The sequence below is a fragment of the Theropithecus gelada genome, chromosome 12, assembly GCF_003255815.1.
Source record: "Theropithecus gelada isolate Dixy chromosome 12, Tgel_1.0, whole genome shotgun sequence".
In the NCBI taxonomy this organism is placed as follows: Eukaryota; Metazoa; Chordata; class Mammalia; order Primates; family Cercopithecidae; genus Theropithecus; species Theropithecus gelada.
Genome location: NC_037680.1, coordinates 93460111 through 93474934, shown reverse-complemented (window position 1 = coordinate 93474934; position 14824 = coordinate 93460111). Strand labels below are relative to the sequence as shown.

Here is a 14824-nt window from a genome sequence, read left to right as displayed (position 1 = left end):
CAGTGAGCTGTCTTGCTCCAACATTATCATCTCATCACTGCCATTGTTACTGTCATACACCAACAATGCAGGTAGAGATCAGTCAGGGTCCCCGCCCTTCAGGAAATCACAAAACTGGAAAAAGACTCACAGGTCCAGGACCTGTGTAAGGCAATTCCTCTGCCTAACACAATGTTCTTGCTGTCCCAGCTATCAAGAAAGCATTTAGAGAACACAGTGTTATACACACCAGAAAATAATAATGAGTGTCAGGGGCAGGAGGACTATAATGTGTTATAATACGTTAATCCGTCCCAATTTGGAGCCCAAGTCACATCCAGACAGACAACTGATTCTCTTCTCTGTGGTTATAATTCTTATAATTTCCTCATTAATTTCAAACTATTCTTCAGGAAAAAGAAGGGATTCTGAGGCTAGCAATGAGATAGACTTGATAATGTGTGGTCCCAGTGATCTGAATAAAGATCCAAAAAGCAGGTTGCCCTGTATACAATTCCAGATGCTTGTCCTTGGATCCCCTACCTAGAATACCAAACTGTCCTCTTTACTGTTTCATAAATGTGGGCAAGAGAGCAATGGAACCAACACAGCTGGTAGTGCTAGCTACCAAAAGTTTAGGAGAGAGGTTACAAAATCAAATGTCTTCAGAGCTCAGGCAGGTAGTATAAAGTAACACAAGCAGGGATTTGTGGAGACAGGCAAATTGACAAGTACGTGCCTCTTCCGAAAGATGCTTCTGAGTGCAAGCCAGTTAAAATCTAGTATTGATAGACATTGAACATTTTTAAGAGCAACCAAGAAGTCAAATATCTGGATTTTACATGAAAGTTCCTGACTTTTCCATGGTGGCAACTAATCCAAATGTTTTCTGCTCACTCCATATTGGCCTGCATAGGATGTCAAAGGAAACATATTTGTGGGCTGTTTTGGTTCTTGGGCCACCAGTTTGGACATAAGTTATGAGAGTTATCTTCTGTTATTGGAGAATGTATTGAAAGCGCACCATAATGGGCAACTATAAAATTTTGAAAAGCAGAAAGACTGGAGAAAAGTGTTAGGTCATGAGTTATAAACGAGCAAGAGGGACTATACTCAGATTCACAAGCTTATGCTCTCTAATCTGGGACCAGTTTCAGCACCTGATATGATGAGTTATAAAGGATAATGGTGGCTGTAACATTATGACCCTTGTTGCATCATACAAAGCCCTGACCTGATAGCTGCCTCCTCTTGTCACTGATTTAATTGCCTGAGTAGCATCTGGCTTAGGACTAGTAGGTTCTGTGCCCTAGCCCTACTTCCCTGTACTCCTTAAAAGACCCTTTTACCAGAAATATAAAATTACCAGTCCCATGAAGACAAGTATAAAGATAGCCTACTTCAGAAAGGTATCCAGAAAGAGGAAGAAGCCCCTGAGTAGAAGTAACAACCTACCGCAAAGGGTTAATGAAACTCTTAGGAAAAGGAAGCATAATATTGACACTTAGGTGAGATCCGGAGAAGGAGGATCCAACCTCCCAGGGGCTGGAGGAATGAGGGTAGATAGAACCCTGCCAGCCAGCTCTACCTACCTCTTCGTTTGTGTGACTTTTTTGAAGGTATAATAGCACCACTCTGACTTGGGTCTTAATTCAAGCACATCCTAAGCTGTATGATCTTAAGCAAGTTAATCATTCCACCTGTTTCAATTATGAAATTGGGACCCTGATTACCTCGATGCTACAACTGAGATAAATGAAATAATGATTCCACAGTCTCTAGTGTAGGGCCTGACAAACTGCAGTCTGCAGGCCAAATCCAGCAAAGTTTAACTAAAACAAAGCCAGAGCCATTCACTTACTATAGCTGCTATCACCTGCAAAGAATAAAACACCTGCTATCTGGCCCTATAACTCTGTCGGGGCTCTCTCGTGTTGCCCTATCACCTCATATAACTCACAAAAGCTGCTGTAAGGTATAACTTGGGTCATGGTTGCTTACCTCATACAAGACTTTCATCAATAAATATTAAATGCCCTAGACAGAAGATTCAAATGTTTCACATCCTGTAGTTCTCCACTATTATCAATTTCAAAATTTTCTTCTAAGTTTCAAGTTTGAACATGTGATAGATCTCCTGGTACTATTAGATTTATTCTGGTTTTCTCCTGGACTATATGTCTTAGACTATATACACTATATGTACATTTCTTAGAGTACATAGACATGTGAACAGGACCTGGCACATGGGCATTATTCAATAGTAAAACATGTCCTATGTAAATGTAGCGAAAATAGTGAGGGTGGTGTGGAGGACTGCGCCAGAATGACGCAGGGAAGGCTATTGACCTCTTTGCCTTTGCCTTCTCCCTGAGATTATGTCAGTGTATGCACAACATGATTACAGCCTACTACTGCCAGACACACTTATAACCCGTTACTGTAGCCAGTTACTACCAGAGGTCCCTGTAACCTGTTACCATGGCCTACTACCATAAGACATGCTTATATCCAATGATATAGCTATATTACTACAGCCTGCTACCACAAGAGCAACTTGTATTATTACTACATACACTACCTCAGGACACCCCGGTCTTGCGCCCAGGAACACCTGCCATAACATCTTTAAGCAGTAAATTGCCATCTCTCCGCACCCCTACACTAAAACCGAATGTGACCACCAAAGAGCAAAAGCAATCATCAAAGAAATGCAAGAAGCTCATCAACATCTAGGAAATAGGACAAAACCCTGGGGCCCACCTAAGTCAGCTGAACAAGAAAAAGGCAGTTTCTGCATTTTTCATGTTCCAAAGGAAATAGAGAATTGAGTTGTGAGGCCCCAACCTTACAGATTAGCTTTGGTCTTGCTGGTAAATGGTTTTTAAAGATTGCATTTATGGTTCTCGGGGGGAGGCAAGCTGTGCTTAGCAGAACTTTTGCAGTTTAGTGGTAATGGATTGGGAGTAAGAGATGATTTGGTACCTTTACAAAAGTTATACAAGGTTCACGTTTAATTACACAAGGGATTCTATAAAGCTATAAGAATTATTTGATCCCAAATGGCCCAAACACTACATAATATCTACAGCATACTACCAGGAGAAGCTCAAGGATGTTGTCCTTTAAAGAGTTCCAAATGTACATATGCCTTTGTAAGCGTATGTTGTGTCTTTGCACTTCCTCACATTTACAATTCCGGGACTTCATGATGGATGACCTGGGCTTGTTTCTAGGAAAACAAGCATCTTCATTTCTGCTAACAAATGAATGAGAAGTGTGAACTGATGGTGATCTGGTGGTTCACCTGTCTCAGCCTACACTGGACTTGTTTAGATGGTCTATCAAACCAAATAAGCCCTTATCATATCCAGAAAGCACCTCAATTTATCCCAAACCAAAGCCCAACCACAAACATCATAGTAAATCTTTCCAACAAGAAAAAAAGGGTAAACTACATATTTCCTCCTGACCCACGTGGTTCTCCCTCTACTTATCACACCCATCTGATTACATGAAGGGTTAGGGTTCTAAGGTCACCCAACATCACTCTTCAGCTGAACAGTAACACTCAAACACACCTTTGTCAGAGAAAGAAGAGAAATTTTATTTAGAGACACTGGGGTGGAGAGGAATAATCAATGATGATTATGGTGGTCTTGGGCCTGTACCAAAAGCCTTTCTTTGTGCTGGTTGTGGGAGAACACATGGCCCAGAAAAGCCCAGATTCAAGCAGCTTCTTCAACCAAAACATTGACATATTCTGCTGACTAAAGAGACAAATAAGAATATTAAAGATATACACTCCAAAAACCCATGTGTTTTTCATATAGGGACCTTCCCAACTCAGTTTCCTAGAGATTCCATCAAATAACAGACTTTCAAAGAGTTTGAGAGTCCCACCTCAAAGAGGTAGTCCAGGGTTTGTATGATCTCTCTTTACTGCATGGACAAGATTAGAAGGAGGCTCTACAGCACAAAGAAGACAAGCCATGAGCACAGAAAGCCTGGCTCTTCACAGGACTCATAGGGAAACAGGGAGAGAGTTGGGTGGTTGTTTTTTATTGGTGGGTGGGTGTTGGGAAGGGAAGGGATTGTTAGAGAAGTACGGGGGCCAGTCTTTAAAAGGTGATAGGAGATCTTTGCTTTTGAAGAGGCATGACAGTTTGGGAGACTGGCAGGCATGGGTGACAATTCCTCAGTCCTGAGAGTCCCCTTTATAATCAGAAAATGTCATCAATACCTTGTCTTCTCATTCCTTTTCAGAGATAATTTCCTTGCTTTTTGCCTCTGTGGGGAATACTTCAGATGACATGCTGAATACCTACATCTGCAGGCCTTCACCATCTTCTGTTCCTCAGCTCTGGTCAGTACGAGGTTTTGGTTGAAACAGCAATATCCACCTGCTCCTACTGTTGTCCCTCTCTCCTACCCTAAATCCATTTGTCCAAAGCAGTCCACCCATCATTTCCTTTATATAGTGGCTTATGACATGGACCCTCCTGGTAAAGGGACATGATGATTGATGATGCCTTGTCACAATGGCTGAAAGTCAACATGAGAGCTTGGTTGAGTGGTTGGGGCAGTACTGAAATGTTGGATAAAATTAAGAAAATGCCTATTGGGATTCCTTAAATCAGCTGGCTTCCTATCAGGATAGCCCATTGGAACCCCCATGAATTACAGAAACCAAGCAAAATTCTATGCCTTTCAAATACAAGTCTAGCATTTTTAAAGCCTTTGTCTGCTGACACATTTAGGCATATATTCCTGGTTTCATTGCCTTACTTCTAGAAAGAGCTCCTGAGGGAGGATTTGAACAATGTACACTTTTTAAATGAATGTATTGAAGTATAATTGATATACAATTAACTGCACATATTTTAAGTGTACAATTTGATAAGTTTTGACATAGTATACACTCATAAACCACTACTACAAATCAAGATAATAAGTACATTCTACTGTGCTCCCTTTGTAATCTTCCCCTGCCCCTCCCCCAAGTTCTACTCTAAGTCCCCAAAATGTGGAATTTAAAGCTCTATTCCAGTTCATTTTCTAAATCTACTACCCCTGCCCTATCCCCTAGAGCCCACAGAAATATAGCTTCAACTTCAAGAAGCTTATATCTGGCCGGAGAAGGCATCTTCTATTGGTAGATATAAAATGTAACCAAAGAAGTAACCATAGAGTATAGGGCCTTTGTTTTGAGTCTTGAAGCACATATGGAAGTTTAATAGGTGAAGATGAAAAAAATAGTACAAATCACTGAATTTCCTATGAACACCTGTACTTTTTCTACTTTTTAAATAACCCAGTTTGGTTATAACAGAGGTTCCCTGAAGGAAATAATAAAGGACATGGCTAAAAAGCCAGGTTGGGGTTGGGGATGGGGATATGGAAATTGAAATGCTTTAGTCAAAATGTCTACATCTTGTAGACAATAAAGAGTTTCTCAGATTGAACTGAAGAGTAACATGATTAGCCTTGCTTTATGAAGTTTCACTGGGCAGCAGTTTGCATGAAAAAAGAGACTCCAGCCACCTCCACAGTGATGTAGCCCAAAGGCTGATGAAGGGCTGCCACCTGGCATCATAGAAACATGGGCCTCATAAAGGGGGAAGAGCCCAACAACATACCTGGGCTTCAACCCTAAGCAATGTAGCTCTGGGTGGTGCCAACCAGAAGGGTCAGGTTGGCAAGAAGGTCCCAAGAAATGTCGTCTCCTCTCTTCCTTAAAAGCCTGGTTTCAAACACACTTCCTGAACAAGGGCTGTAGTGATTCACCCACTTCAAGAGGGCCAACTTCATGTTGAGGTCGTAGGGGGTGGAGGGGTGGAAGTGATCATCCAAGCATCCCCCAGTGTCCCTCTAATATCCCACCTCTTGCAGACGCCCAAGAGGCAGAGAATGCTACAGTTCTCTTGTCATTCTTTTAACATAAGACCTAAGGTTTTAATCCTGGGTAGGGCAACAAAGGCAGAAAAGAAGAGAAAGAAAGAGAAGGAGGTAGAGTTGTATTTAAACCACATATGTGATGCTGAGCTTAATGTATTCTAACTCTTCTCTGATTGTCAGATGCTCTGCAGGAATCACCTAAGGTAAGGACAGAGAAATGAGAAGAGGTTCCTCAAGCGCTCACACAGTGCCTGACTCTTAGTAGGTCCCCTAAAAGTGCTCTGACCACCTCAAGTGTCACAGCTTCCAGTTTTGCATGCCTTACTTTCAACCCCATTCTCTCAACCCCATGTCTCTATCCCATTTGTCTACAGGGCATCCTTGGGGACATTGGACCTGTCTGGTAGACATTCAACCTATACAAAACTAAAACCAATTTTTTTCTGTTCACATCTATTTCCTGCTCCTGTACCTACTCAGCAGTCATTCACTATTCACTTAGGGCAGAAGTTTAGGATTAAAACTTTACCCCTCCACGTAAATCATGTCAGTATTTTATAACACACCCCATTCTTCTCCAACTCCATGGTTGGCTTGGGTTAAATGGCTTAATATCACTAGAGAACTTACCATGTTGCAGGCACTTTCCTACAATAGATAACAAGTTAGACTTCAAGTCTTCTGTTGATAGCTGTCTTTATGGTGAACATTAAGTCAAAGATATCACCCTCTGGGTAACTGACCATCTTTCTCTGCATCCCTTCTGTGGCAGCAGTTAGAGCACATGCACTAAAATTAGGTAGATGTGGATCTAAATCCCAGTTCTGCTGTTCAGTATTTGCATACCCTTGAGCGATTTCCTGAAGCTCTGAGCCAGTAAGGAGGTGATCTCCAACTAGGTGTTTAGTCTCCTCATTAGTAAAATAATAGGATTGCTATTAAGCCTGAGTCCTTCTCTCTTTAACTTACTGAAGATTTTTAAGGCTGGGAGAAATATAATGATTTGTCCACATGTAGTAAGTTGAGAAGCTTGGATCCAGAAAATCAGTCTGACTAAATATTGGAGGAAATCATCCCAGGTCCCCTGCTCAGCCCTTCTCTTGTAGATTGGTTCACTGACCTCATGTGGACTTCGTGATATCCCAGAGAGGGGAAGACCCAGTCACAGTGGCCTAGCTTCTTTGCAGCTGGGCTCCTTCTGTCTCAGAGCTGAGAATACAATCTTCAGGCAAATGACTGGAAAACTACCTTCAGGCCCCTAACATCTCCCATCACGAAGTATAAGCACTAAGTGAGTGCATTCAGCCACACTAGGATACAGCAGAGCTGCATGTACCCCAGGACTCAGCCAGTTTCCTACAGGAGCATAGAAGAAAGCACCACTAAAGGAGAACAAGGAGAAGGAAGAGGAAGAGGGCAGTGATTGGCAAGGCTTGAGGGTAAGAGTAGGAGAAGTGAAGACAGGAGTAGTACCAGCTATGGATAGAGGATGTGTGTGAGGAGGGGAGAGGGGAGATGGTCATGGACCCAGTAATGAAGAGGCTAAGTTCATTCTCAGGCAAATGGCACAGCCTCAATATGAAGCAAGTCATTTGCAAGTATTCATCAATCTCCCATTATGAATAGGAGATTTGACCAGCTCTCCTGGACTATAAAGGTGAACAAGATAGGGATTTTTCAATTTAGTTATCTGGTATTTGCCATATGTAGTGCCTTAAGTGAGGCAGAACAGACAGGGTGGGCTTCGTAGTCATGGGACCTGTGCATCACAAACGGTCTTGTGCCCACTTACCCACACTGATCCCAGATTTATGCTCTTTTGTCACCACCTTGAAATTCTTAATAACTTTTTAGCAAGAGACTAGCATATTCATTTTGCATTGGACTTCACAAATTATGTAGCTGGTTCTAGGGAGACATAACTTTTTAAATCTGGAGCATGTGGAGTCCTAATAAGTAACAACAAAGAAAGGACACAAGGTGGGGGAAGGCTGGCCCCAGGTTGGAGGAGAAAAATAAACAGTTTTTCTGAGAAATGGCTAAACACAAATAACCTGTGGGCACAATGACCTCCTTCCCCACATAGACCCAGCAGCATAACCTCATTCTGCACATAAATCCTATAAAACTCCCCTCCAGCCCCTGCCTCTTTGCAGACAGCCCCTTCTTTGCTGTGCTGCCCATTGCTTTCTTGCAACATACCTTCATACTTTGTCTAATAAATCTGCCTTTCTTTACCTATGATTGTCTTGGTAAATTCCTTTACTGCCCACAACACCAGCCCTAGCTAGTCACACCCACAAGAAAGCAGATGTCACAGGAAGTAGCAAGTAAGCTAGGCCAAACCAGAGCTAAAGAGGTAACAAAATCATAAGGGAAAATTTGGAAAATGTCAAGTTAGCCTTGTGTGCCCATCTGAAGAACTTCCTGTGGCTCTCCTGCTCTAACCAGGGACTTTCAAACCTCAGTTTTGTCTTTCCTCTCTTGCAACATGAAGAAAGTGCACTTTCACTGTTGCAGTAGTCTTAGAAAACAAATATTTCTACATGGTGACATGGTCCTTACTAGAACCCCAGAACATTTCCATGGTATGACCTACTACATTTCCTCCCCACCAAATAATAATAATAATAATAATAATAATAATAATAATAACAGTAATAAGGCTGCCAAGTATCTGGAATTTCTTGATCAATAAAATCTGATTACTTCCACACTCTAAAGCATCTGGGTCTTTCTTTGGTCCTTACTAAAAACAAAAGCGTTGCTTTGAACATTTCTCTAGGCAAGTCCCATCTGCTTCCCCAGAACAAGAATGTAATGAAGAGGGAAGTGTTACTAAACCTTTGTGCTTTGGATCACAGAACTTTAGGATTAGAAAGAGCAGCAAAAGATCTACTTTTTTCTTTTTATTTAGTATAAATACAACTAAACCTACTTTTTGAGATCTCCAAATATGAGAATTCTGCCCCAAAGAACAATGGGGAAACCTGACAGTGACACTGTCAAGCAAGCCTTCATTGCCAACTCTCTCTTTTAAGAGTTTCAGGACATGTAGTAAAATTATGCTTTGAATCTGCCTGTTCTTCTCCCTCAATCACCACTAAGACTAGGAAGTAGAGGCTTGGCAAGCCAAGTCAAAGAGGTAGGGCTCATTGTGATGCTCTCTCTTGGCCCAACCTTGGTCAGTAGAGTTAGTCAGATCTCCTGTATCCAATGCACTCTACCAGCCTGATGGTCACAATGCTTTGAAATCACCAATTATGAAGCCATTGACTTTCTTCATGTGTGGCAACCTCAGCCTGTCTCTGTGGTCCTTTTCCCCCCTTGATGGCAACTCTTTCCCCGCTTTCAAAAGGTCAGGTGCCCTAAAACTCTGAACTGATGGCCCTTGGCAGGTGGGATGATTTTAAGAGGGCCAAGGCTCCTGTACATGGCTCTTAGCACACAAGGGGAGAAGAGAAAAGCAGACCAAATGCACAGAAAATAAAAAAGAGGCCAGAAATTATAATTGCGGTGCATCATTGCATAGTGGCAGAAGCCTGGACTGAAGATTAAGAGATCTAGGTTTGAGATCTCACTTTGCCTATGATTTGTGACTTTGTCTGTTACCCTTCATCTCAAGGTCTATTTATTATAAAATTGTTCTCTAGCAACACTCCAACTCAAAGTTCCTTACTCCAGTTGGTGGATGGATTAAAACATATTATTCGTGACCACATGAGGCCAAATGATTTTAATATGTGTGATATTTTTGTACCATAACACCCTTTTCTGACACCCTGGGATGCAGCCCTACTTTTAACTTAACAGCTCAATGGAACTATATTTCCAGTGTATTCGGAAAAAGGACATATTTTTTGTTACTATGTTATAGATGGGGATTAAGGGAGGCAGGTTAGTGGCTAGTGGTCAATGTGAAAACTTTATTTAGAACCCTCTGAAGCATACAATTTGAATTTTCTTATGCACCATTATACCATGTAGTTTTATTGTTAGCGGGACTTGGAAAGACAAAAGGAACAGAAATGATCAATTTTCAGAAGTCTGAAAATAATTAAAAGCAAATGAAAGTTTGAATGCTCTCAAAATGAGAACTTGAAAGTTGTCCAGAGGTCATCCAAATTCATGCTCTGCCTCTAAAAAGGACTACTTTTTTCCAGTTCTCCCTCTTTAATATTAGGTTCCTTCACTGTGATCATAGCAGGCATGCATGAAAGAAAAGGCTAATAGAGTGGAGACTCAAGGACAGGTTTGTTTTTAAGTCAAGTAGGGAAGGCACTATGGTGCAGCAGGCAGTCCTTGGCCTAGGGTCGGCAATCCTGTCACTATCCTGGCTCTTCCACCCCCCAGGTGTGGCCCCTGAGATAAGCCTCTTGGCTCCCAAAGAAGCAGGACAAGGTAAACCCTAAGAGCCTCCCATGACCATTGCTCTTGTGATAAATCTCTCACTTTAAGCACCCCAATCTCTCTCCTGAAAAAAGCAGAAATTGTTTACTGAAAAACAATTTGAGAATGCAGCAGAAAGAATAGGAGAGAAGCCTGATGGAAAAACGGGAAGGAACACCACCATATCTTCAGACAGACTCCGGGACATCCTCAGAACCAAGATGCTGCCTATACCTCCAGAACTGGATGAAAAAAAGGTGTATGGAGTTAAGATCCTTCCCCACTTTTGCTCTGCAAACTACCCCTAGGCCTTGGTCTCTGGCCTCTTCTTATTCCCTACTGAAGACAGTGAATGTGTTCTGAGTTCAGAGAGCTCTGCCCCTTGGTGAGGCACCTCTGTCAGCCACTTTCTCCTCCTCCAGTCTGTCCCCACGCCCCTTTGACCTGTTCGAACAGCAGCAGCAGCAGCAGTAGAGAAGACAGGGTGTACATGTGAACAGGGTAAAAGGCCCCCGCTTTCCAGCCGAGGTCAACATCTGGAGAGACTTAGATTTCAGAGAGGGATTCAGACTGAGTCATCGACATGTGTAAGGACTGTCAGCAACTTTTCCATGTTCCCTCTTCATAAGCCCCAAGTCTCAGGCTGCTGGGAAGATCCAGCCCTATGAAGGCATCCGCTGTACTTCCCGGGAAAATTAATGGAGTGAGTTTGAATTGGAGAGGTGACATGGAATCTAACTAGAGATCTGACTTCCAAAACAGTGACACCCTAAGCCTACCTTTCCTAGCCTAGGAAAGGGACCAGTGAGAGCACTGGCCCCCAAGCCCTTTCCTGCACTGCAACCTAGGCTACCCGTCTAGGAGATACAGACACCATCCTGTCCATTTACCTGTCTCCAGGCAAGACATCCCTGGGCCCCAAGAAAGAAAAGGCTGATAGTGTCTCTTCTCAAAAGGCCAGGAATTTAGTTATCTCTCTTTCTGTGCCAACAATGATCAGAACATAGTCATTTCCTTTCATCAAGGGGAAAAAAAGTTAAGTCCCATCAGGGAAGCTAAGGTATGAAGGAAACAGGTTTATGGGGCTGTCCCTGTTAGTCCTATGCTGAGTTATTTGAAGTCACTCATATGTCCTCTCTGTGCAAAGATAGCAGGAAAAAAAATGATGAAACAGTCAGCAGACTGGATTAACAGATGATTCTCAAGGAAAGGCCTCATCCTGGACCTGCTAAGGGTTAGAAGTAGCTTACTGGGCTCTATCTAAATTGCTGCTAGCTTGAGCAACACTGGGGCAGAAATGGAAAGAGAAACAGAGACAGGCAGCAGTGGCCAATGCTCAGCCCTGCTCCGTCCTCCCTCCAGGCGGTCCAATACAGGAGCCAACCCAAACAGCCTCCACACACCCCCGCCTTGAGTGGCCTGTGAATCGCCTACCCCGTCCCCCACTGGGTTTTCTGCTGCTCAAGTTTCTCAGCATGGGTGTCTGGAAGCAGAACTGCTCCTCAACTCTGGGCAAAGGGGACTTTTTTGTTTGTTTCTTCATCAGTTCCCAAGTCTGGCTGTCTTCTTCCCTGTGATCTCAACTTCTCCTTGGCACAGCAGGTCTTTTGAGGGTGGGAGGGACTGAGGAGAGAAATAGTATCCAATCTTCAGGACCATCCAGAAAAATACCTCTAAAACCAAAGAGACCAGTTCCTCTGTAAACATTATAGCCAATGGTGTCAGGCATGAGAGGTGGGCACAGAGCACCAGAGGACCTGTTGTGAGGACAATGTCTTCTCTCTTCCCTGCCTAGAAATGCCTCCACTTGTGCAAAGTCACTGTGATTGTGTTGAACTATCCTCATAATACACCAAAGCAGCTAGACTGAACAAATATTTACTGACCACCTAGTGTGGGCCATGCTGGTACCTGTGGAAAATGCAGTAGAAATAAAAGGTACAGTCCCTAATGAGAAGGAGGCTATCACCAAAGTCAGATCATTTCAGAGATCACCTAGCCCAACCTGCTTATTTATAGAACAAGGGAGCTAACGTCCAGAGAAGTCCAGTGAGGACCAGAACGAAGACACACCACCTCCTGTTGAAACCAGTCTAACACACATGGCTGGCAATGCAGGCATAAAACACGATTTCACACAATTAGGGTTGGTTGTCTAGACTTTAAAGCCAAGGTCATATGGACAATAAACTTTGAAGAAGTTTCAAAGGACAGTGAAAATTTGGTAAGTTGGGAAGTCTTCCTTAGAGATGTGGGACAAAGTGGGAAGGAACAGGATTTAGAAAAATAAAAGGACTTTTTATTCCCTGACCAAATGTATTTCACAAATATTTACTGAGCTTCTATTCTGTGGCAGGACTGATTAACTCCCAGGGAATATTCAGTGGTGAGCCCAATTTCTCAATTCCTGCTTTCACGCAGGTCCCAGCTTTCATGGGGGCATGTTTGTAGAGGAAACAACCAGCCTTGAGTGGACACAGAAGGTCTGGAGTACCAAAAAGCAAGCCAGTAGTCTGTTTTATAGAACTGCTTCTTTGTGTGAATAAAAGTCACCAACAAATCACCAACAGAAGGTCTCCAGAGAGACCTGCCTGGAAGAGGAAAATGGAAAGTGTCACATATGGTGGCTATTCAAGGAATCTGGGTTTCAAAACACAATTTGCCATCTATAGATATCAGAAAACCAGGGAGTGGGGCTTGAACTACATTCGCTCTTCTATTCAACCAACTTTTGCTAAGGATCTCCTGCACACAAGATGCTCAGTTCTTGAATGAGGATAATGGCAGTGGAGAGAGAAGGAGGGACAAATGGAAGAAATAGCAAACAAGTTCTATAGAAATCTGAATGAGGCGGGCACAGTGGCTCATGCCTGTAATCCCAGCACTTTGGGAGGCCAAGGTGGGCGGGTCACCTGAGATCAGAAGTTCAAAACTAGTCTGGCCAACATGGCAAAACCCTGTCTCTACTAAAAATACAAAAATTAGCTGGGCGTGGTGGCACGCCCCTGTAATCCCAGCTATTCGGGAGGCTGAGGCAGGAGAAATGCTGGAACACAGGAGGCGGATGTTGCAGTGAGCCCAGACTGTGCCACTGCACTCCAGCCTGGGCAGAAGAGCAAGACTCAGCCTCAAAAAAAAAAAAAAAAAAAAGAAATCTTTTCAAAAGCATTTACTATGAGGTATAATGAAGGAAAAAGGAAAGGCTGGATGACTTATACACCAATAATCCTTCAATATATCTATTTGTAAGTGTCAAAGGCACTTCAAAGCCAGTATGTCATACCAAGTACATGATCATCACTCTCCCCATGTCTGGCCTTTATCCCCATGAATGGCACCAGCATCCAGATAACTGCATTATGCAGAAACAAAAGCCACACCCTTGACACCATCTGTTTCACCTCCCAAATCCAATCCATTACCAAGTCTTGGTCTCTTGTCTCCCTTATATCTCAATTACCCTTCCTGGCCAGACCTAAGCCATCATCAAATCTTTGTCTCTACTGAACCATTGATGTTGACAGTAGCATCTCCCTTTACACGGCTCCTCCAATGAATACATCACCCAGTTGGCACCCTCTAATCTCACAAGCCATCCTCTTAACATTTTCAAGGGCTTCCCAATGTACTTGATCATGGTTTGATCTCTCTCTCTCCAACCTCATCCTGTACCATGCAGGGAGTTTCCCTCTGTCCTTCTCCAGCCAAAATGACTCCCTAAGTACTTATTCACTGACTTATGTAGACACCAATGAATGGCTTTCTCCCTAGTGGGCTGAGAGTTCCACGAGCACAGTATCTACATGTTTTTATCCTCCACTAATTTTCTACCACCTAAATGTATGGCATATGCTATATGATCAATATCTGTGACCAAATTTTAAAAAACGATTAGGTTAATTTTTCTGAACCAGAGTCATTTTGTCCCTCAGTTCCCCAGCCTCCCAAAGAAACAAGTGGCAATGTTTGGGAATATTTTGGGTTGTCATTAGTGTCCAGTGGGTAGAGGCCAGGGACGTTGCCAAACATCCTAGGATGCACAAGACAGCCCACCAAAAGTTACCCTGCTCATTGTGTCAATAGTGCCTAGACTGAGAAATCCTAACCTAGATGAAAAAGAAGGAATATTTCTATTTTGATCATATTGAATTGGGTTCTCTAGAGTCAAGTCCTTATAGAAATATATTTATTATCTCCAGATGCTGTGAGAGACTTAAACAGTGATGCATACACACACACTCAATGACTGTTACATTTCCTACAGGCAGGAGAAGCATATTCGAATGGTCTCTTATACTCCTCTGATGCCTGGCACAGGGCTGGGATTCGGTTGCTCAATAACACCTCTGGGAAAGCCTCACTTAACATCAAAAGGACCTCAAAACTAAGGGAAACCCTTGAGCTGCATGAAAAGGACCACCTTATTTCACATATATGACCAAAGTGCATCAAAGGTGAGTGACAGCACAATAGAGCCCCGCCCACCTGCTGAGCCACGCCCCTTCCCTGTCACAATGGCCAAGCCCTTAAATATCCAGACTCCTGGCCCCCGGGCCTT

The 14824-nt window shown here is 43.0% G+C and overlaps 1 long non-coding RNA gene across 1 annotated transcript; it reads right to left on the bottom strand.

Moving 5' to 3' along the window:
• Window positions 1–3565: 3565 nt before the first annotated feature.
• LOC112636602 lies at window positions 3566–4706 on the bottom strand. The gene is made up of 2 exons (XR_003122201.1): window positions 4223–4706; window positions 3566–3749 (listed from the first exon to the last, which is right to left on the bottom strand). It is a non-coding gene; the product is annotated as an uncharacterized LOC112636602 (long non-coding RNA).
• Between the last annotated feature and the right edge of the window lie 10118 nt (window positions 4707–14824).